The sequence below is a fragment of the Pinus tabuliformis genome, chromosome 5_1, assembly GCF_031772625.1.
Source record: "Pinus tabuliformis cultivar Carrire ecotype Pingquan chromosome 5_1, CPIR1, whole genome shotgun sequence".
NCBI lineage: Eukaryota > Viridiplantae > Streptophyta > Pinopsida > Pinales > Pinaceae > Pinus > Pinus tabuliformis.
The window spans coordinates 670,220,828-670,245,530 of NC_142305.1; positions in this window are offsets into that span (position 1 = coordinate 670,220,828).

A 24,703-nucleotide genomic window follows, 5' to 3' on the forward strand; every position below is an offset into this window, starting at 1 on the left:
TTAGCCCTTCTACTTCCAAAATCATCAGTCTCCTTCTTATCCAAAATCTATGACAAACTTAGTTTTCGTATGCCCAGTCCCCAAGAGTGATGGGTAATACGGGTCTTTATCCCCCATAATATTTATTACTTTGAACTCAATGTGCATTTTTACCCCTGCCACATCAACCTCTACTTTTTCTAATCTCCCGATAGGTAGTATGCAATACTGATTCGCCATTCTTAGTTGAATTGGCGAGTGCTTCAACTGTGGCTTTCCATTGCCTCCCAGGTCTTCTGGGGTAGGATGTTTACATCCGACCCTAAATCTAGCATGGTGTCCCTTATCTAGAATCGTGCCACCTGTACATTGATTTAGAATTCCTTTCCACTTATTTTCTTATTCGGCTTCACTCTCCTGGAGGCTTTCTCTGATCAGGTTTCACATGGTTGTCCCGTGTCCTCTTTTTCTATGGATACCATGGCCTTTAAGCTTTTCCAAAATTCCTTTAGCATGGCCTCATCTTCAACAATTTTTAAGAACAATTTAAACCATTCCCAATGGGCTGAGCGGGAGTGGGCCCATGGAATTGTTGTCTTTGGGTGTCCCTTGAACAATTCGGCTACTTCTTGATAATACTGCTTTTGGCACTTAGGCTAATATGCCCTTGTTACAGGGAAAAGTGTCTACACAGAACTACTTATCCCACTAAGGTGTGGTAGCTACCTTAGAAACAAACAAAGTAAAGCTACTTTCATTTTTCCTTTATGAAATATAGATGAGAGAAGAACAAAGAAGACCAACCTCTGTCTTGCACTAATCTCCTAGTGCGATTCCTCTCTCTCTTGATAGTCTTTCGCTACTTGCTCCCTTGTACGCCAGATTCACAGAGTACCTGTAAGATCACAGTAGCATAGCACTATACAAGAACATGGATCTATAATCATAAACAATCTAGGATCAGATGTAAATTGACCATACAAATTCATAAAACATAAATGACACAAGAGTATGGAGGAAAACTTGAATAGCTTTTATTGATAAAAAAGAAAGAGCCAAGGGAGTTACAACCAGTTGCTCTGACCCAGCATCATCCTCTCAGCAAGGAAGCCCCTCTTCACCTCATACAAAGCTTAGATCACCCAACAATCTGATGTTGTCTCAAGAAACCAACAGCAATTCCTTACAATATGCAAAATTCCAGCCCCCCTGGATCTCTGGGATGAGGGATCCATATATAGATATCTGTAAGGGAGATGAGTCAGCTTGTGGTTTGATTAGTGTCTTCCCTCTGATAGTTCTTGCTTCCACTTGGAGATTGATGATCTCTTACTCATCCTTGGTCGAATTCAGAGAGGCAAGTGTCACAGGAGAAGTTTCTGGAAGTTTCCATGCCTCTCCACCTCGCGGAATGACACTGCCATTTGTCACTTCTCGCCCATCGCACCCCATAGAAGGGCTTTTTGAAATGCAACGCACCCACACAGTGTATTTAGGTGAGATGCAACGCACTTTGCCTATGGAGCAGCTGAAATGATCCTGTTTTGACCAGTTCTGAGCAGTTTTTCATGGAGAACTTCTGGGAGAAGCTGTAATCAGTTGACCTTGTTCCTTTAGGGGTTAGAACAACACTTTTAGGGACTTAGGAGTCCTTGGTTTATGGACATTTCATGCTTGGGGTTGTAGTGCCCAAAAATGTCTATAACAGTTGCCCCCTACAGCATGAGGCCGTTAATCTTTTGATGTCGGGTGAAATGCTTTATTATGAGGATCTGAAGTTCTTTCAAGCTGGGAGGAGGCCTGTAATAAGATACAATACAATACATTATCTTCATAATATTTTCATGATCTAGCTGAGGCGGGCATTCCCATGCTCAGCTTTATAAATTCATTTTCATGTACATAGGACAGACAATCGTCTGAGTGTAGACTGATGATTCTGGTAGAGTCATCATCCCTTTGATTGGATGATTATCTATGCAACAATGATGTACATTTGATGTCTTTATTTCCCTGAATATATATCATAGCCCATATGGATGAAACTAGATCCGGGGTCTTCAATCTCGTTCGATCTTCACTCAAAGTACAAGTCGATCCATGTGAGAGATGTTCTAGAGTCGAACATGGAAAGACATTGCCTGGTTACCAGCCAATGATGTAAGCTGTTAACAGGCGCGAGAGGAATCACCGATAATGATAATGACCCTCAAGGTACTGCAGTACAATTCACGTGGTGTGAATAAAGGACTTGGCGTCGAACACCACGCAAAATCTTTCGGTCGAAGGTCATTGATGTAAACATGTCGCCGGAAGTGAGAAACTTGCCATTGAGGCATGCAAGCTTCAAAGTACCGAAATGGGTGTTCCTAGATCGACTTCTTGGATAATGAGTTGATGTCGACAAGAAGCGATCCATCATAGGAGGGCCTTAATGAATCCCACATCAATGACACGGAACGGAGCAAATGATTTTAATGGAGGTGAAAATGATCTGGTGATATAAGGTTCAGGGTGGCAGTCATGAAAGAATGGAGCGTAAATGTATTGCAGCGGGTGAGACATAGGTGGATTCTTTGAGTGACTTCTCTTGAACATATCAGCGACACTGACATGATGGATTGGTAGCATTAACCCCAAATGTGGATGGTGTGATGTGACCATGGTGATGTGACCAGTGAATGAAACAACCCAACTCGACTTAGATGCGAAGTGAAAGTGTCATGTTCAAGAGCAACTTGCTACCAACAAAGTTTCTTCAAGTTTTCTTCCCAATTTTTCCCCAGTCATTGCTGACCAGTACCTCTTTATTTTTGTCAAGCTTGAGGAGGATAACATATGCTTGTTCTATAATTTTCCCTTCGGGCAAACCCATCGCTATGTTTTAACGAGCCTAGCGATAGTGAAACTCGTTCTTGTCTACTATGGACAAGTTTGTCACTATTAAGTTTTAACGATTTTAACGACAAAGATAACTCGGTCCTTTTCAATTTTAGGGAGTTTGAAAAGGGACGTAAAGGGAACTCTAAAAATTCTTTTTCGTCATCTAATCCCTTAAGTCCGAAAAAGTATAAAAAAATACAGAAGGGATGAATTTTCGATACTTTTAATGAGCCGAACAAAACAAGCACTCGATATTTTTGTGTAATAATCCCTCAGGTCCAAAAAGATTAAAATATAAAGGAGGGATAGCACTTCCGGTCCTTTTAACGAGCTGGAGAGGCCAATGGCTCGGCAATCTTTTCATATTTTACGAGTCAGTTGAAAAGAGCTTAAAGGAGACTCGTCTTTGAGGAACGAGTGATAAAATTGGGTAGCAGCTGATTCCAGGTAAGGTTTGGAATTTTCCAATCACAGCAGTGTTACAAGGATGGCTAGCGGGATCACTCTTTGCAGCTGTTCCTCAAAAGGGTAAACAATCAAATGGAGGTGAATAATCGGCCAATATAGAGTGGAGGTGATGATGGGAACACGACCAAGGATTTAAAGGCTGAAGTACTACATTCACGATGATTATTTACTGAGAATTGGTTCATTTTTTATTGAGCTTAAACGCTGGGGGAAACATTTGCTCATTACTTATGTTTATTTTTTAACTAGCATGAAGTCTGCGTTAAAATTGTTCGATGCGGGTTTATTTTTTAACGAGCTTGAACCCTGCAGTAACACTGCTCGTGGTGGGTTTATTTTTTAAACGAGCTTGAACCCTGCAGTAACATTGCTTGTGATAAGTTTGCATGCCCCCAGCATGATAATGCAAATCGAGGTGCATGCCCCCCAAGCTTCATTGCATTCAACTCGGTGGTTGGAATGAAGGTTTACCTTTGAGATTTGGAAAGGGGATTTGTTTCATTTTTTAATGAGGTTGACACAGTAAAAGAACTATCCTCATAATCCATCGTATTTACAGTATTTGATAGAAAATAAAAATCTGAAGGATGATTAAGGTTATTGGAATAATCTTTGTTGTAATCCGGGAGATGGGAACAATGGTGGTGATCTTCCCATGGTGCCTCTCCTAACATCATTGACTCAATGATTCCTTTGTCTGTAGAATGTACATGTGACCAAGGATTTGAAGAGGTACCATATTCCTTAGACCTATCTATCCAAACACTCGATGAGCATTGATTTGGGTTTTCCCCCAGGCCAAGAAAATTGATTGCTACAATATTTATAAAATGGCGATGATCCATGCTGACAAAATGTTTAGGAATCTTCTGAATCCATTAGATATAGAAGATTTCATATTGCAGGTTTCCACTGTGGCCACTTCCGCCAAATTACTCCGAGGCAGTAGGGAAAAAGTACCCATTAAGGCAGGGTCTTTTAGGAGGCCTACTCCAATATTTTGAAGCGAATGATTGCTCCCATGGATCATTGGAATGCTTCCTGTAACTTGTGAACTGTTGGGGAGAAATGTTTGTTGGTCGACGATTGTAATTCCTCCTTGGAAGGGAAATGCAATCTTCCTAAAGTAGGTCGACACAACTACGGCCATGGCATATATCCAGGGCCTTCCCAGTAGGATGTTGTAATCGAGGTTTCTGTCGATTACTTCAACATCTATTTCTACTGTTTTTCCCCCTAGTTCAACTTGCAAGTTACTTAAAATCCCATATGGGGTGTATGATCATCCATCAAATGCTTTTAACGTCGTTGACGATCTCGACAAGGGTGGTGAGCCTAAATTTTTCCAGCAACTCATCGACATAATACATGTAGATGCCCCCTCATCAATAATTGTTCGATGAACAATTTTGTTGAGGGCTTTCACTTGAATAAGGAAAGCTAGTTGACCTGGTAACTGAGGGTCATATCCTTTATGATCAAAGGCCACAAGATTGGAATCCATTAGGTCAATCCCACCTATTGCTGATAATAAAGCTTGCTTTTCGGAGCGGCAATTTTGCGGTACCTCAAGTGTCGACATAGCGGACGGCGATTGGGTCAGGTCCTCTATTATATTATAATTCTGTGCTACTTTTGCACGAGGATTAAATGTCGATTTGTGTACTACTCCCTTTGGCGACTTTATCATTGGTTCAGGAATGATGGGTGGCACAACTTTGGTCAAAGTCGTTGTCGAACTACTAGGTCGTTCATTAGCCTTGTTATTCGACAGCTGTGGATTCCCGTAATCTTTATTCCTTGTCAAAGCATCATTTTGCTACTTTGAGATAGACAACATAAGCACTTGGGATCAGGAAGCATTTTGATTAGCAACCAGTTTGGTTCCGGGTTTGGAAACGGATCAGTCAATACTACTGGGGTTTTTGAACTCTTAAAGAGTTTCTTAACTTCAGCTTTATGTGGACAATCTCTCGTCTGATGATCCTCATCGCATATATGACACCCTGCAGGGGGTTTCCTTTGCCCAGAAGGGTTTGCAGAAGATTTTTCAAGAGATGACTCATCCTGCTTCTTTTTCCTACCTTTCTTTTTCTTCTTGCCCCCCAATTGCTTCAGTTGTTTGCCCTTGTCAGTCGACACGACATTTACCTCCGAGGTGAGAAGTTCTTCTTTTGCATTTTGACTGGAAATCTTACGGGCCTTTTTAGATATAACCTTTTTCTATCTCGTGTCTGTTGTGCCAATCACACCATCGTCGGCATGAGAGTCATTATTTGATTTAGGAGGAGGAGGGATCGAGAATTCCGGTTTAGGAGCGTCATGTATTTTATCGTAGAGCATGCTAGACTGAGTATAGATCAAGTCTAGATATTGTGCAAGAGCAATAACTTGCTCTTCAGTGACGACTCCTCCCTTTGCCACATCTTCTGTGATAGAAGGTAATAATGACTTAATAAACCATTCAGCTAGCAACTGATCAGGAACATATGTTTTTACCATTCTGCGACACGTCGCCACTCATGAATATGATCAGATATGTGAGTGGCCATTGTTTGCTTGAAATCGGTAAGAAGTTCCGTTCCCGTTTCGTACCTTATCGATAACTGAAAATGGGTTAAAAAGGTTTTGGCTAGGGTACTGAAGTTTTCAAACGAAGCTCTGGGTAATTCGATATACCATTTTGCTGCCGAACCAGTTAACGTCCTCTGAAAAAGGCGAAGCCTAATCGAATCATTGTTTAGTGTGTTTGATGAACACCACAGATGAAAGTTCATCACATGATTCGACGGATCTTCACCTGGATTTCCATTAAATTTAGGAATATCTAATGGAAGTTTATGCGGAATTGCTGGCCACCAAGGGGCATAAGCAATTGGATCATTCGTCAGCCGATTTAGATCTGGTAATTCTAGAGTTGCTACAAAGGGCAACTGTTGATTCAGGTTAGGCGAAGCATACCCAGGATAAGATGGAATCACCTGAGCAGTGGGTCTTTGCATACCAGCATAATGTATTTGATGCTGGTAACTTTGATAAGGTTGATGGGCATAACCATTATAATATGGTTGTTGATAACCGCTTTGGAAATGCGGTTGCCCATTACTTACAAAGACTTGTTGCTCGGGTCCTTGATATGATTGTTGGAATGGCAGTTGTTGAGATTGAACCAGCCATGGTTGTTGGACCATTTGCTGTTGCCCAATACTGGATGATTGACCAAGATGAGAAGTCATAGTACTTGTTTGAGCCTGAGTCGCTCCAGATAAGGAGGCACTAACCTGAGGTTGTGATTGAGTTATCGAGACAAGAGGTTGTTGTATTGCAACCTGAGAAACTTGGGGTTGACATACAACAAGTAGCGCTTGTACTTGCGATGCAGTCACCACAGCAGGTATAGTGGGAATATTCGACACAGGGTGGACTGGTTGCATTGAATATACAACCCTTGGTTGCTGAGGAAGTATTGGTACCCAACCGCTGGATGTAATTCCAATTTGACCTGAACTTTGTTGTAAACTCCCATATGGTTGTTCTCCAGGAGGGAACAATGAAAAGGCATACTGCCCTCCATATGGTGGAAATCCAGTACTTAAAGGGTAGATTGGCCTTTGAAGACACATTGGATCAATTTTTTGAGTTTCAACATAAGAAATACCAGATGATAATCCGGATGAAGAAATAGGAACTGACCATGTCATCGAAACAGTCCCTGATTGGACTCCGGCTTATTGTTGATAACTTGCCGAGACAGATGGTATACCGGCGAACATCGTTGGAGTAGCAGCAGGAGGCTTTGCCACTGCTACGTCAGATGACACAGTCTTAGATGTTGATGATTGTTCAGACATATCTAGTCTATCCAAAAGATTTTCTAGCGATTTCGATTGACTTTCTTCCACAATTGCGGATTACTCGATCAACTAAAAATCAAAGGGAAGTATGTTTCCAAATTAGATGAATTTTAGACGCTTTGACACAACTTGTTTTTTCAATTTTAAAGAGTCGAGAAAAAACAAAAGATGACTCTAGTCGCCTTCGATTTTTAATGAGCCTCAAGTGACAAGTGCTCAGATGGACCTTTTCCGTTAAGGAGTCTGAAAAGGAACGAAAGGGACTGCTCTAGAAATCTAGATAGAGGGATTACCAACCAATCGCAAAACTGTAGAATACTTTTTACGGTACGGCAGTCAATCTTCCCGAATGCTATGTTCAGTGCATTGCGATCGATAGGGCGGCAGACATGGCTTCCTATGGATAAAGGATTAAGCCTATTGTGGTCTCCCAAAATATACTCGACGGTACGTGGGAGCACAAGTCTGTATTGGCACTTATCGTCTCAAAGTGGAGGAATCACCCAACCATCAGTGAGAACAACAGTTACCAGGCTTTACGACGCCGGAATACGTCTCTAGCCTAGACTTCTAAATGTTGTGCGTTAGGTTCCAAAGCGTTGTTAGATTCATTGAATTTATTTTATAGTTGATCTTGTTTAAGAAATTTTCCTTTCAGGTTCACCGCGAGATGTAGATGTATAATTCCTAAAATGCAATCTAAGATGATAAACAGTCTTTTATCTTCTTTGTGCAATGAAAATCCTAGCTACTAAGGAAAGAGAGACAGTATTCTTTCACAAAGAGCAAAGAGCACACACTAGATGCACAGTCCTAAATCAAACCAATCAAACAGTCTAAATGCAAATGCACATGCATGTATTTTTTTTCGGCTTTCTTAGTATATGAATGGTAAAAAGAAAGCTAATGCACAAATCTGAATTACTTTTCAAGCGACAATTACTAACAAGTTTCTTTTAGAAATCAGAAATGGAGACAATCACAACACTTTACGATTTGGAAATGAATACTTGCTTTCAATGTTAGAAAAATTACAAATTCAGACCAAATACAATGGTAACAGGATAATCGACTATGTACAGCAACCAAACTATTTCCTATGACTGAAAATGACACTTGCGACACTTTCAAATCAAAGGACGACAGTACGATTACGTTACTTTTTGCAAAGGAGAACTGAAAATGACTCAACAAAAACATTTACAGTTCTTTTGTACAATGGAGGCGGAATAACAGCAAGGAAAAGGGGTTTCAAACAAAGATATACTGATTACAGGCAGCAAAATTCATGAATAGAACTGGAAAGAATGAATCACAGAAACCAAAACTGAACAATGCCTAGTCTGATCAGCACACCTGTAACACAGGGAATTTGAAATGCAGCGCACCTACTACACTCGGGAAGTGCGCTGAATTTCAGATTCACAGAACAGTACCTACGCTGGACTAGAGACGAGACTTTGCTTGGGTTCCGGGTCACAGTTTGCAGTTCAGTTCATGGGTTTTGGCCGAGCAAATGGTAATCAGTAATGCAACAATTAGGGGTAGATCTAAGGAGGTTCTGAGAGCTACCACAAGGGGCAATCAGAGAGTTTGTGAATCAGTTGTTTAAGTTATAAACAAATCCCGGAGATTGATTGAAGCGACATTTATCTACTTTGCATTTTCATAGCAAATGCAATTCGAAAGCTACCTGGCTCGACTTCAGGCTCCGTCTGTAAGTTTATAAAATAGACAACAAGGAAGATAAACAAACAAACTAATTCGTCCCCAGTGGACTCGCCATTTTGTTACAGGGAAAAGTGTCTACACAGAACTGCTTATCCCATTAAGGTGTGGTAGCTACCTTAGAAACAAACAAAGTAAAGCTACTTTCGTTTTTCCTTTATGAAATATAGATGAGAGAAGAACAAAGAAGACCAACCTCTGTCTTGCGCTAATCTCCTAGTGCGATTCCTCTCTCTCTTGATAGTCTTTCGCTACTTGCTCCCTTGTACGCCCAGCTTCACAAAGTACCTGCAAGATCACAGTAGCATAGCACTATACAAGAACATGGATCTATAATCATAAACAATCTAGGATCAGATGTAAATTGACCATACAAATGCATCAAACATAAATGACACAAGAGTATGGAGGAAAACTCGAATAGCTTTTATTGATAAACAAGAAAGAGCCAAGGGAGTTACAACCAGTTGCTCTGACCCAGCATCATCCTCTCAGCAAGGAAGCCCCTCTTCACCTCATACAAAGCTTAGATCACCCAACAATCTGATGTTGTCTCAAGAAACCAACAGCAATTCCTTACAATATGCAAAATTCTAGCCCCCCTGGATCTCTGGGATGAGGGATCCATATATAGATATCTGTAAGGGGGATGAGTCAGCTTATGATTTGATTAGTGTCTTCCCTCTGATAGTTCTTGCTTCTGCTTAGAGATTGATGATCTCTTACTCATCCTTGGTCGAATTCAGAGAGGCAAGTGTCACAGGACAAGTTTCTGGAAGTTTCCATGCCTCTCCACCTCGCGGAATGACACTGCCATTTGTCACTTCTCACCCATCGCACCCCATAGAAGGGATTTTTGAAATGAAACGCACCCACACAGTGTATTTAGGTGAGATGCAATGCACTTTGCCTATGGAGCAGCTGAAATGATCCTGTTTTGACCAGTTCTGAGCAGTTTTTCATGGAGAACTTCTGGGAGAAGCTGTAATTAGTTGACCTTGTTCCTTTAGGGGTTAGAACAACACTTTTAGGGACTTAGGAGTCCTTGGTTTATGGACATTTCATGCTTGGGGTTGTAGTTCCCAAAAATGTCTATAACAACCCTTCGTGGTGTGATCACGGAGGGTTCCTCAGCATAGTGATCCTCCCCTATTTTCTTCCCTCCTCGGGTGAATATATTAATATTCGTTGTGGGGAAACCCTCTTCAGTCCGAGGCTCAACATTCACCAGGTTGGCCCCTCGTTGTCTGGTTCTCTCTTCCCATTTCATAATAAGCTATGGGTAGTCCTCCATCACATAGGTGTTAACTCTGCATTGGGAACACCATGGTCTTCTCGGTAGCAGGCATTCCCTTGCGACATGTCCTTCCTGATCGTACTTGTAGCACCTTAAGGGTCCTCTACCTTCTGTTCTTCCTCTGCATCCATTTCCTCCTCGCCCCCCTCAACTTGCTTCATTGACCCTGAATGTGGATATGTCCAGTCTTTTTGCTAGAGCATCCAGTGCTCGGCACTGATCAGTGTGATGAGTGGTCGATGCATAGAACTCGCAGTAGTTGTTGTTGGGGACATTAGATTACTTTTTCAAAATTGTACACATTCACAGCAGGTGTTCATACGTTCCACAAATCTCATAGAAGTCTGCATTATTCCTTCCTGGGAAGGGTCCTTGTGCTCCTATTTCCGCAACTCCTGTGGTGGGAGGGGTTCCTGACGACCTCGCCATCCCCCTAGGTTGGTTAAGACCCCGCAGTCACGGGCACTCCGTCGCAACATGCCCTTCCACCAGGCAATGGGTGCACCAAACATTGGGCTTGGCTGGTCGTACAGGCTGGAGATCTCTTAGCTTCTCGGTCAGATTCGCGATCTAGCTTTGCAGGCCCGTGATCGTTGGATCTTGCAGACTCGTTCCTCCCTAGTATTCATGGGGATATCCTGCCATTTCTTCTATCCAAGAGGCTTGCTCTAATGCATCCTATAGGGTTCTTATCTTTTTTTATGTCAGTGGTGTTATAGTTAGAGGAAAGAGTGCCTTGATGAACCAGTTTCGCTGGTGGTTCAGGTCCAGGGTGTAACTTAACTTTGCAATGGCATCCTTAAACCTTTGCATGAGCTCCCAAGCCATCTCACCCTCCCTCTATTTAACTTCCCATAGTTCTGATAACCCCTACTGATCTATATGTGGTACCTTGAACTCCTGCACAAATCCCCTCTTAATATCATCTATGGTTGGGTTCTGGTTCTGCTCTTCCCACTTTATGAACCAGCGTAGAGCTTGTTCTCTTAGCGTGGTTTGGAATTCCACCGCCTTAACGTTGTCCGGAGTCTAACAAGCCCTCCAGATGGCTTCGCAGAGGTACCAGTGTTGCTCCACATCCTCATTCCCCTTTCTTACAAATTCCAGGTATCTAGTAAATGATCCCACCATACTACTCCGAGTATTAGCTAATAGCACAAAACCTTGGCTTCCCAGCTGTAGGGATCCCTGTAGGCCCAAGTTACTACTGTAGCCAGTTCTTGTATTACTTCCAATATTGAGACCGGTCGTATATTTCTCCTGCACATGGTATACTCGCGCCTCTTTGGCCAAGTTAATGATAAACTCTTCTAGTTTGTGATAGGGTACGAAGGGAAGGTCAGGGAAAATGCCACTTATGCCTCAAGGTTGGGGTTGTTGAATTTTGATGGATGCTTGTTCCTCGTTGAACAACCTCCTCATTGCATTTCCCACGTTTTTGTCATCTTCATGCCAACATGGGTGCTTCTCTTGCGATCCCACTTCTACAACCTTCAAGGAGGATTCCTCGTTTGTCCCCTATTGCGATTCCAATTCCACAACACTTCGAGACAATCCTCCTCCGGTTTCCTATTACGATCCTATTTCCTCAACTTGTAGTGAATGTCCTTCCTCCTCTTCCTAACTCCAACGTCCCTTCTTCTCGCATTCAGGTTGCTTAGCACCATCTTCTCCCTTCATCTCAACTCGAGGTTTTCCCATCACCACTCCTATTTGGTGGGACCCTCTCCTTCTTTTCTCTAGGGCCTGCACCACTCTTGCATGCCACTTTTCCACTAGCAGTGCCCTCCTCTGTGCTCTAACATCTCTAGCTCTCTGTTTGGTCAATTTAGTGTTGTCTAAATTGCTACTTTTAATTGTCAACCCGGGCTCGTAAGCTGATGAAGTGAGGTGTACTATATGTACTTAGATAACCTTTTCTAAATCTTTTGTCGTTTTTATCTTTTTAGTTTGTTTTTGATTGTATCTTTCCTAATGTGATGTGATGGAGATGAAATAAAGCGAGTGAATGTGTGTGATTGTGATGATTTCTAAGTGATTTCTCGAAACTTAAAGAGCATTCTAAAAGAAATCTTGAACAATAACTGAAATAAAATTAAAGCTTGAAATCAAATAAAAGACTAATGGCATCGGCCCAGTATCTCTGTTGTTGATGAAAAACGAAAATGAAATCTATATTAACTCAATTAAAAGCAAGAAAAACTACTTTACACTACTTTACAAAATCTAATCAATGTGAAATCTAAGTGAGACAAATCACACTATTTTAACCTCTTTTTAATGATGTGAGAACAGTTACAAACAGGTCAGTAATGTGAGTCTTAAAGCAAAATAAACCAAGCTGCACTAAATTATATTTTGGCTCCAATAAGGTTAGTTGATTATAGAAAAAGAACCATCAATAGATGAACAACTTGATAACTACTGAGCAGAAAGTAAAGTGCAAGTTGAAGGAATAAAACTAATGAAAATCAAACTGCAGAAAAGTAAAGGTCAGCAGCCTAGACAAGATGATCACACATGCCACTAGTTGTAAAAAGAACAGCAAGAAAACTATCCCGGGCTCGCCTAAGAAACCTGCATAACACACTGATCAGTCATGAACAAAAGTGCAGAAATGTAAATCAGCGGAATTCAAAGTTTATGTACAGCTATTATACATGTTGAAAAGAAATAAAAATGCAGCAAATAAAAAGACATATGCACAGCTATTATACATGAAATCAGAAAACGAAATACAAGAAATTAAACTACTGTAAAGAGGCTGCAGCAAACAGGGGCCCTCTGCCTACTTCAGCCAAACCAAAGAGCAGTTACATGCTTAGAAACAGAACAGTCTTCTCATGTATTGATAACAAGTTTAAAAGTACAGTGGGGAGCTCAAAACAATTACAAAACACGACTACAAAACGGCCAACTATCCAGCGTTCAAAGACGCTTTATTTATACAGAGGAAAGCAAACTAATTTAACGAAACTTCAGCTATTCAAGCAGCTGTGTAAAAACACGTAATCTGGCTGCGTCCTCGGATTTAGGCAACGGTCGTTGTGGGCATTCAATCCGCTGTTGGATTCATGTTTCCCACTGTCTTCGTGGCTGAGGAAGATGCCACCTGTTCTTCACGTGCTCCAAAACAGAACACGCAGAGCCGTGCCACCGCCAATGACCTCTGTTGACCGGATTTGCCTCCTCGTTGACTACGGGTTTTTATGACCAGTTTGGGTGAGCTGGAGGGACACACACCATGTCCTTGGTTCCACGAACTTGCCCATGTGGCTCTTCTTCCTGGAGGACACCTGGAACATACCATTTAAGAAAACAGCTGCGGAATCCGGGGTTGGCTGCGGAAACCGGGATCAGCTGCGGAAACCCTGTGTGAGCTGCGGAAACGCAGCACTTTGAACCAAAATTCTAAACCAACAACAGTCATTAGCATAATTAGCAAACCATGTAAAAAGTCCTAAAATACAATGATTTGAGCAATTTGATGGAGGGAATGAGTGGCAAAAGAAGGAAATGAATAGGAAAAGGAGGCTGAGAGGATGTGTTAAGAAGTGCAGGTTTGAGGCTCAACATACCCCCACTGTGAAGGTGTTGCATGTCCTCATGCAACCAAAACTTTGTCATTATTTTCAATCCATGTGCTCAGATGCTTCTGCCAAAACATCCAGCCTTCTTCTCTTTCTCCTTGATGCCAAAATTGTCCTTGGTTTCTTGACTAAACACCTGAATTTCAAATTGATCAGTGCCCTGCTCAGCTTCTTACACTTTTTGTTCAACTTTCTATTCTTCTTCTGCCATAGTCCTAAGTGAAGCATGGTATTGTCATGGACAATCTTGTCCACCTTGCTTTGTTCTTTCAATGCTTCGTTTTCTTGTTTAATATGCTGGTTCAGGACTTCTAGCTCAAACACCTCCTGTTTTAAAGATTGGACCTGTTCATCAAGAGGCAATATAGTGCTTGGACCTGCAACTGATTGCTCCAAAGTCTCCAAATAATTGTATACCTCCTGCTGGTCAGGTTCAGTTTCAGGTGTTCTTCTAGGCCTGAACTCAAATTCTTGAGGACTGTTTTCTCTTTCCTGCTGAAAGGGACTTTCTTCTCGTGGAGGACTTGGCTCAATGATTAGCTGAGTTGGAGTCTTTTCAGGTGTTCCTTCTCCCAAATCAATGAAATGTGATTGTTTTTCTTTAGTCACACTCATTTTTTCTTTAAGTCTACCGCTTCTTCTCACTTGTACACTAGTGCTCTTTTGCTGACTACTCTGTTTTTCTTTCTGTTTCTTCTTTGAGAGGGCAGTAGCTTGGAGTTGTGCTAGTCTGTCAGCCAAGGTTTGAGAGTCTTCTTCTACTGAAGGTTCAGGTGATGGATATGATTCTTGAACAATTGTTTTCCCTTTATCCTTTTTCTGTTTCTTAGTTTTATCTCCCTCTTCTTCTTCTTCTTGAGCAGTTTCCTCAGTTTCTACCGTAGGAGGATCTTGAGCTGCAGCACCTCTTTCTCTTCTCCTACTTCTTTTTGGGACTCTAGGGGAACTGCTAGAGGCTTCAGTCATCTCTTGGAAATGGTTTCTGATTAGAAACTTTTCCCATGTATCCTTGTTATTTTTCAATTGCTCTTCTATGAGAATTCTAATGAACCCGTGATGATACAAGTGAGATTCAATATGGCCTACATTCTTTTGGACAGTGGAACTCATTTTCTTTAGGCTTGCTAACAGAAAGTAGGGTAAATTGAGGGCATGGCCTTCCATGAAATTCATCATAATTCTTGCATGGTACATATACATAGTGCCAAAGCGGCCCTCACATGTGATAAACTTTTGAACAAGTAACAACAATGCAGTCCATTCTTCCTTAATTACATGCACAGGAATCCCTTTAGTGAATATTGAAGTGTCCATACCTGGGTTCTTAAGCATGTCTTTCCATCCTTGGTCTTCCAGCCCTCTGTTCTTAAACCATCTGTCTCCCTTCTGAGGTAGACTGGTTGCTGTTGCTATGGTGTTCTCTTTTATTGTGAATTTCAGGTCTCCTACTTCCACGGTTTGTCCATTGAAGGATCGAGCAAATGCCTTCGTTACCTCCTTATTATACCCTCTGAATTTTTGAATAAACTTCAGCCACTGTGCTTTCTTTAATGCTTCCTTCGTCTGTGGATACCCTTCTAAATACTTCGGACCCTCAGGTTCAGCTCTAAGCAGCTTTCCCATCTTCGGCTCTCAACTTCGGCTGAAGCTTTGACTGTGTGTGGATGGTCAAGGAGGATGCTCACGGGAAAAACAGGTGGATTACGGCTGTAAGTGGAGTAGCCGTAACGTAATGCAAGGCGTATTGCAGAACAGTAATCGGGGTTTGAACATAGAACAGAGCTGTGGAGTTTGCAGCGGAAATGGAAGTGGAAATGGTGTGAGTACGAGAGAGTAGAAGACAACACGAGAAATGAGTTCAATGCATGCGGAAATGGAGTGATAAGTGGACGGAATAATGGCCGAATCCTTTAGAGTCGGGTGGCTTACGCACACGTCTCAGCATTGGCTGCGGAAATGACGGTAAGGAGAGTCGTGGTACATTGGGTTACGTCACAGAGGTACGGCCAATAAATGAAAGAGCAGTCCCATTTCAAGTTTAAATTAATAGTGATTATGGGGCCGTTAGAAAGGAATGAGGTGGATGAAGCATTATCGTGGAGGAGGAGTGGGATGATCTTGCTGAATCATTGCATTTAGTGGCTCTTTCCACGATTTAATAACTATGCATAACATGACATTAAATTGTTGTTTGGAAAAGATTTTGATCATACCTTCATAAGTTTGCCATTTGTTGATTAAGGTTGCTGATCCATTATTGCTTTCTTATCTTGCAGATGCCTCGTATCCTTGCTGCCCTTGGTGATGATGATACCTCTGACTGTGATTTTTGAAAACAGAGTGCTGCTGCTGTCGAGACAGAGTGTGCTGGCTGCGGAATCATTTCGAGCTGCGGAAACTGGTGCGAGCTGCGGAAACGGTTCCCAGCTGCGGAAACTAAGACCACTCCCCTTTAGCTACACAAAGTTAGTTAGGAAAAAGAACTAACTGAATGAAATAGTCCTGAGAGGGACTTTTATTGATGGAATGGAATGAAATGGAAATGGAATGGAGTGAAGTGGAATGGAGATGAAGATGAGATGGAGGTGAAGATGGAAATGACAAGTGAAGTGGAGTGAAGATGGAGAGAAAGAGAGATTTTTTTTTGGAAAATATGAAGTGTCAGGTGCCCCTGATTTTCACCTTATATTTTCTGTATAAGACTGCCAATTCAAGATTGGTTTTCAGGCTTATACAAGAGATTTTTATTTTTTTTTCAACTGAAAGAAACAAAGACTAGGCTGATGGAGGAGAAGGATTCTTCTCCACCAGCCTCATTGCAGAATTTTCTTGAAACATTTTGACAAAGTCCTCTTTTGAGAGTGGCTTATGATAAATTTTCAATCGGTGGCCATTCACAATGAGAGGAGTTTGAAGCTCATCAATAGTCTTGACTCGAACTGCTCCATTGCTAAAGACTTCATCAATCTCATATGGTCCAAGCCAATGAGTCTGAAATTTCCCTTTGAAGTCTTTAAACTTGGAATCAAACAGTAACGCCCAATCTCCCTTTTGAAACTTTCTCTCTTTGATATATCTGTCATGCCACTTAGCTCTTTGGTGCTGAACTAGATCGGTTCTTAAAATTGCATCTTGTCTTATTTCATCTAGCTCATTCAGCTGCTCCATTCTGTGCTTTTGGGCTTCTGATAGATTCATCCCCAACTGAACTGCCATCTTGAAGGTCTTGACTTGAAACTCGATGGGGAGCAGGACTTCTTTCCCATAAACAAGTTCATAGGGAGAATGTCCTGTTGTGCTCCTCCATGTGGTTCTATAGGCCCATAAGGCTTCAGGAAGCCTTTCTGCCCAATCTCTTCTGTGGAGATGAACAGTTTTGGTGATGATGCTCTCAAGAACTTTATTTGTAGATTCCACTTGACCATTTGCTTGCGGATGGTATGGAGTAGATGTTCTGTGCTTGATTTTGTATTCTTCCATCAGCTTCTCCATCAAGTTAGATGTAAATTGACTTCCCTGATCTGTCACAATTTCTCTTGGGACACCAAAACGAGTAAAAATATCCTCAAAAAGAAATTGAACAACTGAATTTTCAGTGGCAGAAGGCAATGCCTTTGCTTCTACCCATTTAGTAACATAATCAGTACAAACCAATATATACTTCTTTTGCTTAGATGGTGGATTAATGGGTCCAATGAAGTCTAAAGCCCATTTCTCAAAGGGTTCGATGCATACCTGTGGCTGTAATGGCATTTCATTTGAAAGAGTTGGTCTCCCAACTCTTTGGCAGCTGTCACACCTTTTGACATATTGTTTTGCATCTTTAAAGAGAGAAGGCCAATAATATCCTAAAGAAAGGATTTTATAGGCCGTCCTCTTGTCAGCAAAGTGTCCGCCGCACGGTTCATCATGACATGCCTTAAGGATGTCAGGCATTTCATCTTCCCGAACACATCTTCTGATCACACAATCTAGCCCTGTTTTGAACAATTCATTAGAAATCCATGAATAATGTGAACTCTCCTGAATAATTTTCCTTTTCTCATTAGGAAATAAGTGTGGAGGTAGCTTCCCTGTAACCAAATAGTTAGCAATATCTGCATACCAAGGAGTTTTAGTAGTTACTGCAAACAAATATTCATCTGGAAACTTATCCTCTACAGGAGAATCTTCGTTAGTATTTTGGATTCTTGACAAGAAATCAGCTACTGTATTTTGTTTCCCTGGTCTATCTAACACAGTAATATTGAATTCTTGTAAGAGTAAAAGCCATCTTGTGACTCTGCCATTAGTAACAGGTTTGTTCATGAGATATCTAATTGCAGAATGATCAGTATGGACAAAAGTTTCATAGCCAGTTATATAGTGTCTAAACTTGTTGATTGCATGAACAACGGCTAAGAACTCTTTTTCAGTCACAGTATAATTTAACTCAGCAGGAGTCAAATTTTTACTGGTGTAGTAAATGGCATAAGGAACTAAATCCTTTTGACCCAACACAGCTCCTAGAGCTGTATCTGAAGCATCTGTAGAAATATGGAAAGGAAGTTTCCAATTTGGCCCTCTCAAAATGGGTGCTTCAGATATCCTTATTTTCAAAGTTTCAAATGCAGATTGACAGTCAGGATCCCAATTGAATTCACAGTCTTTTGTAAGTAATTTGAAGAGCGGAGATGCTATCTTGGTGAAGTTTTCAATAAATCTTCTATAATATCCAGTAAATCCAAGAAAACTTCTAACATCTTTTTGACAATTTGGAATAGGTAACTTGGAGATGACTTCAACTTTTGATCTATCAACTTTAATTCCATCTCCTGAAATATGATGTCCTAAAACAATCCCTTCAGTAAACATCATAAAACATTTTTCATGACTTAATGAAAGATTTGTTTCTTTACATCTTATAAGGACTTTTTCCAAATTTTCTAATGCCTCTTCAAATGAATTACCATAAACTGTAAAATCATCCATATAGACCTCTACACAATCATGAATTAGATCAGAAAAGATTCCTAGTACTGCCCTTTGAAATGTTGCAGGTGCATTACATAATCCAAAAGGAAGTACTCGGTAAGCAAAAGTTCCCCATGGACAGGTAAATGTGGTCTTGTCCTGATCTTCAGGTGCTACCTGGATTTGATTGTAACCACTAAAACCATCCAAAAATGAGAAATACTTTTTGCCTGCTAAAGTATCTAATACTTGATCAATAAAGGGCAAAGGAAAGTGATCCTTCAAGGTTGCTTTGTTCAATTCCCTGTAATCAATGCAAACCCTCCATTTACCATTCTTTTTAGGTACTATAACCAAAGGAGAAACCCACCGGCTATCTGAAATGGGGTAAATGAAGTTTACATTAAGTAACTTTTGGAGTTCTTCTTTCACTATCTCCCTAAGATTTGGATTCATCCTTCTTTGAGGTTGTCTGATTGGTCTACTATTTTCCTCAATGTAGATGTGATGAATGCAAGTCTTAGGGTCAATACCTTTCATATCAGTATACTCCCATGCAAATGCAGTAGAATGTTTTTGCAAGATTTTGGTTAGCTCCTCCTGTTGTGATTTTTCCAAGTTTCTGTTGATATTCAATGTTTTTCCTGGAAAAATCTCAATGGCAGAACTACCAAACTCTTCCATAGAGAAAAGAGACATTTGTCTAGATGATAGACACTCAATGTTAGAATCCAACTGAAATTGTGTGTGGTCATATTCTGAAGATGGTTCAAAGTTTTCTAATGTGTTCAGAATTTGACTATCTTCACTAATCTCAGAAATGGTAAAGACAGGTTGTATAGTATCTTCATCATCAACCCACTCATTATCTCCTATTTCTGTAATTGCTTTTGCTGGAGGATACAGATTGAACTTCTTTGTCGAATTACCATCAGAAATATACATATCCCCAGACCTACAACTTATGAAAGCATCAGCTGTGGCTAGCCAAGGTCTTCCTAAAATAAGAGGATGTCCTCCTAGATTACTCTTGGGAGTTAAAATCATGAAATCCACTGGATATTCCCAAGAGTCTAAGGAGACTGGAATGTCTTCTAATACACCATCTGGTTTAATAATTGATCGATCTGCAAGTTGCAATAAGGTGGGTGTAAAAAGAAGATTAGGAAGTTTTAGCTGTTCCATAGTCTGTCTACTCATGATGTTGATAGCAGCCCCTAAATCAATCAAAGTATTCGGTATTTCTACTCCATTAATATGTGTTTTCACAATTGGGCTACCGGGATCTACATATTTCTGCATAGTAATTTTTCCCATCATGATATCTGCAATTTTCCCTACCAAGTGGATCCTTCTGGTATCTCTTGGTTTCCTTCCTGGTCTTTTAAGACTCAACTCCTTTATTGTTTTTGCTAGAATAGAAATTTCCTTAATGGCTTGTAACAAGGGAATCTTGATACAGACATTCTTCAATTCATCTAGAAAATTATAGTCAGGCAACCAAATTTGTTTTTCCACTCCTTTGTCAATTTGTAATCTTTCAGGAAAAGGAGGTGTGGATAAAGATGTAGGTTGCTCAACTATGGGAGTTGTGGGGGTTAATTCTTTTTCTTTTTCTTTCTGAGTGTTTGGGTTTTGAAGAGATGCTTCAGAACCCTTATTGGCTTCAAGAGACTCTTCCTCAGAAATGCTTTGCTTTTGATCATTTATAGAAGGCTTATCTAAGACTCTACCTGATCTGAGTTGTACTTCATTGAGAGGAACAATCATATAGGTAGGAAATGGTTGACCTTCCAACATGTAAGCATTTTGAGGATTTTTATTATTGGGGTTTGGCAATGGCTGAGAAGGAAGTTGATTTGACTTCTGTTGGAATGGAAGCAAGAGTTGAGAATTTTGATTTTGTTGAGAAGGTTGTTGTTGTTGTGGAAATGGAAATGATAGTTGTGGATTTTGATTTGGAAGTTGTGGAGCTTGTTGGTTTTGAAAAGATGGAGGATATTGGTAGAATTGAGCAAATCTCCCATAAGGATTTTGCATACCTTGTATCCATGATTGAAAAGGATTTTGAGGTTGGGACCAAGGTTGTTGCCAAGGATTCCAATTTGGTGGGGGTTGAAAATTCATAGAGTTGTTAAACCCTTGATTTTGTTGCCCTTGCCAAGGTCTCCTTGCAACAAAACAGAGAGATTCGAGTGTATTCGGATCTTCTTGAAAGACAGCTTTGAGCCCAGGAATTGAAGGACAATCCTTGGTCTCATGATTCTCTGAACAAATTACACATGTCTCTACAACTTTTGCATCCAAGGGACATTCCCTTAGAGCATGTTTCTTCCTACACTTTGGGCAAAAGATGGCCAAAGCCTCAGCTTCTGCTTTCTGCTTATTGTGAATCTTAAGGGTGTCTAATTGTTCACTAAGACTCCCTAAGATGTCAGTTTTGAATTCATCAAGCATGTTGCCGATCTCAGCCCTACTTACTGATCCAGTTGCAGATTTATTTGCTCTGATGAGAGAAGGATCTCTAGGCCCTTTTTGAGTTTTTGATTTCCCTCTTGAGAGATGGACACATAGCTCTGCTATATCATTGAGTGAAAGTTGAGATATATCTCCTTTCCCCATCATGTTCAGAATATCTATCCATTCATCTCTAATGGCTTTTAATAGAAGGGCTTTCAAGGTCTCCTCATCTAAGTTACTCATTTTTGCTCTTTTCAAGTTGTATTGAAATCTTTCAAGCAAATCCTCCAAATTTTCATCTTCTTTTTGCATCATTTTGAATACCTCATCCTTGTGATTGGTGGGCATACAATAGTCCAAGTACCTATCCAAAAATGCCTGTTTCATATCATTCCAAGACCTAATGGATTGAGTGAGTAATCCCATGAACCATTTCAAGGCTGCTCCTTTCAATGTTGAAGGAAACAGTTTGAGTTTTTGAGAGTCATCCAGATAATCATAAGTTCGACATACGACTTCAAACTCAAATAGAAATGTTTCAGGGTCCTCATTCCTTAACCCATGGAAGTTTGGGAGGACAGATGGTGAGATGTTTTTCATGGTGGCTCGGGAGTCCTCATCGACTATAGGAAATCCAAATGAGTTATCTCCATCCCTATTTCCTCCAATGTTACCTCTACCTCCTCCATTGTTTCCTCCTCCTCCTCCTCTACCTCTACCTCTACCATCTCCTTCCTCTGTCATAGTAGTTTCTCCAGAGACTTCAGAGTCTTCTGGTTCTTCTACAAAGGGTGAACGAGAAGGAATTTCCCCCTCTTCTTCAGATGATTCTACTTCTTCAATTACAATTTGTCTTTCTGTAGAAGGAAGGAAAGGATCTCTTTCTAATTCAAATTCGATAGAAGGTGTGGGAGAGTCGACTTCTGCCTCTTGAATTCCAGGAATCCTAGGGCTAGGAGTGTAAGTTGGAGATGAGGGAGGTGTCTCTTGTCTATTCCTCGAAGTAGATGGACTTGTAAAAATCGAACTCTTGGCTCTAGCTAAAAACCTTCCCCTAGAGTCTCTTGCTCTATGCATGTCATTTTTTATTTTTTCTTCAAGTCAGGCTAATAATTCCCTTTCTGATCTTCCAGGTCACTCTAGGTGCAAGAAGAGAGCATACTCAAGAAACTATTAAACCAATAACTTTCTCTTTTCTGATCCTCCAGATCACTCTAGGTGCAAGAGGAGAGCATACTTTGAGAGGTTATCAATTTTCCTTTCTTGAATTTTCTTAATTTTTTTTTAGAAATTGGCTACCTAATTTCACTTCCCCGGCAACGGCGCCAAAATGTTTGGTCAATTTAGTGTTGTCTAAATTGCTACTTTTAATTGTCAACCCGGGGCTCGTAAGCTGATGAAGTGAGGTGTACTATATGTACTTAGATAACCTTTTCTAAATCTTTTGTCGTTTTTATCTTTTTAGTTTGTTTTTGATTGTATCTTTTCTAATGTGATGTGATGGAGATGAAATAAAGCGAGTGAATGTGTGTGATTGTGATGATTTCTAAGTGATTTCTCGAAACTTAAAGAGCATTCTAAAAGAAAGCTTGAACAATAACTGAAATAAAATTAAAGCTTGAAATCAAATAAAAGACTAATGGCATCGGCCCAGTATCTCTGTTGTTGATGAAAAACGAAAATGAAATCTATATTAACTCAATTAAAAGCAAGAACAACTACTTTACACTACTTTACAAAATCTAATCAATGTGAAATCTAAGTGAGACAAATCACACTATTTTAACCTCTTTTTAATGATGTGAGAACAGTTATGAACAGGTCAGTAATGTGAGTCTTAAAGCAAAATAAACCAAGCTGCACTAAATGATATTTTGGCTCCAATAAGGTTAGTTGATTATAGAAAAAGAACCATCAATAGATGAACAACTTGATAACTACTGAGCAGAAAGTAAAGTGCAAGTTGAAGGAATAAAACTAATGAAAATCAAACTGCAGAAAAGTAAAGGTCAGCAGCCTAGACAAGATGATCACACATGCCACTAGTTGTAAAAAGAAAAGCAAGAAAACTATCCCGGGCTCGCCTAAGAAACCTGCATAACACACTGATCAGTCATGAACAAAAGTGCAGAAATGTAAATCAGCGGAATTCAAAGTTTATGTACAGCTATTATACATGTTGAAAAGAAATAAAAATGCAGCAAATAAAAAGACATATGTACAGCTATTATACATGAAATCAGAAAACGAAATACAAGAAATTAAACTACTGTACAGAGGCTGCAGCAAACAGGGGCCCTCTGCCTACTTCAGCCAAACCAAAGAGCAGTTACACGCTTAGAAACAGAACAGTCTTCTCATGTATTGATAACAAGTTTAAAAGTACAGTGGGGAGCTCAAAACAATTACAAAACACGACTACAAAACGGCTAACTATCCAGCGTTCAAAGACGCTTTATTTATACAGAGGAAAGCAAACTAATTTAACGAAACTTCAGCTATTCAAGCAGCTGTGTAAAAACACGTAATCTGGCTGCGTCCTCGGATTTAGGCAACGGTCGTTGTGGGCATTCAATCCGCTGTTGGATTCATGTTTCCCACTGTCTTCGTGGCTGAGGAAGATGCCACCTGTTCTTCACGTGCTCCAAAACAGAACACGCAGAGCCGTGCCACCGCCAATGACCTCTGTTGACCGGATTTGCCTCCTCGTTGACTATGGGTTTTTATGACCAGTTTGGGTGAGCTGGAGGGACACACGCCATGTCCTTGGTTCCACGAACTTGCCCATGTGACTCTTCTTTTCGGAGGACACCTGGAACATACCATTTAAGAAAACAGCTGCGGAATCCGGGGTTGGCTGCGAAAACCGGGATCAACTGCGAAAACCCTGTGTGAGCTGCGGAAACGCAACACTTTGAACCAAAATTCTAAACCAACAACAGTCATTAGCATAATTAGCAAACCATGTAAAAAGTCCTAAAATACAATGATTTGAGCAATTTGATGGAGGGAATGAGTGGCAAAAGAAGGAAATGAATAGGAAAAGGAGGCTGAGAGGATGTGTAAAGAAGTGCAGGTTTGAGGCTCAACACTCTCCTCAATCCTTCTACATCCATCCCCTCACAATACCCATATCCCCTTATAGGCAGCATTTCCCCTTTTAATTCCTTCCCCCAATACTAGGGCTTTACGCTTCCATCTCGGCGGTGGGTAAAGATAGTAGTCCTTCTTCTACCAAAAACATCTCAATCCACATCGAGACTTCCCCTATTAATTCCCCCCTTAGCTCAGAGTTGAACACCACCTCTGCCTTTAAGTAGGACTGATGGCTTTCTGCAGCAAACTCGACACCCAGAAATCAACTGCTCTCATCCACTCCTTATCCAGCTATTGTAATAATGCAATTTCAGACGAAGTTCAAATATGGCAGACTGTATTCGATCCACTCGATGGACTTTGTCACTTCAGCTCCCTCAACCAATTGTACAGGT